Source organism: Elephantulus edwardii, unplaced genomic scaffold (genome assembly GCF_000299155.1).
Source record: "Elephantulus edwardii isolate Elephantulus edwardi_28Jun2011 unplaced genomic scaffold, EleEdw1.0 scaffold00212, whole genome shotgun sequence".
Taxonomy (NCBI): Eukaryota; Metazoa; Chordata; class Mammalia; order Macroscelidea; family Macroscelididae; genus Elephantulus; species Elephantulus edwardii.
Genome location: NW_006399962.1, coordinates 2,243,386 through 2,244,465, shown reverse-complemented (window position 1 = coordinate 2,244,465; position 1,080 = coordinate 2,243,386).

Sequence of the window (1,080 nt, the reverse complement as noted above, 5' to 3'; positions counted from 1 at the left end):
AGGGAGAAAATTGCGGCAATGAATGAATGGAAATCCAAAACCTCTGTAAAAAAAATTTAAATTAAAAAAAACCCACAATGTTCATGAATGAAACATAATGCAGATATATGATAATTTATTTAAAAAAGGAAATGTCTTCTTTGGTGAAGTGTCTGTTCATTTCCTATGTCCATTTTTCAGTTGGGTTGCTTTCCTTTATCTTGTGGTTGGGCTCGTGTATTTTATAAATTCTAGATAAATGTCCATTATCAGACATGTCTTTACCAAGTATTTTTTCCCAGTCTGTGGCTTCCCTTTTTACCCTGCTGAAGGTGGTTTTGGTTGTCCGTAGGGATTTTATTCTTAGAAAGTCCCATTCATCTATTTTATCCTTTCCTGGTTGTAGATTTTCCAGGATGCTTGGAAGACTGTTCATGTTGTGGATTAAGGCTTCTAGAGTTCTTCCAAGCGTTTCTCTAATTATTTTAGTCCTAGGTCCTTGATCCACTTTGAGTTGATTTTTGTATATGGAGTGAGGTGTGGATCTTGCTTGAATTTTCTACAGATAGTTTTCCAATTTTACCAACACCATTTGTTAAAAATGCTGTCATTTCTCCACTTAACTGATTTCATCATCTCCTTGTCAGAAATCAGTTCATCATAGGTAGATGGGCTGATTTCTGGGTTCTCAATTCTATTCCATTGATCTATGTGTCTGTCATTGTACCAGTACGTACCACAATGGCAAACAAACACATTAAGAAATACTCAAAATCCCTAGCTCTAAGAGAGATGTAAATCAAAATAACTATGAAATACCATATCACCCCAGTAAGAATAGCAAAATAGAACAGCAAATATCAAATGCTGACAAGGTTGTGAAGAAACTGGAACCCTTATTCACTGTTGGTGGGAGTGAAAAATGGTGTAACCACCATGGAAGGCAGTATGGCACTTTCTCAGAAAGTTGGGAATAGAAATACCATTTGAATTAGAAGTCCAATGCCCATTTGACCCAGCAATTCCACTACTGGGAATATACCCTGAAGAGACCATAGCTGACATCCAAGCAGATATATGCACTCCCATGTTTATTGCAGC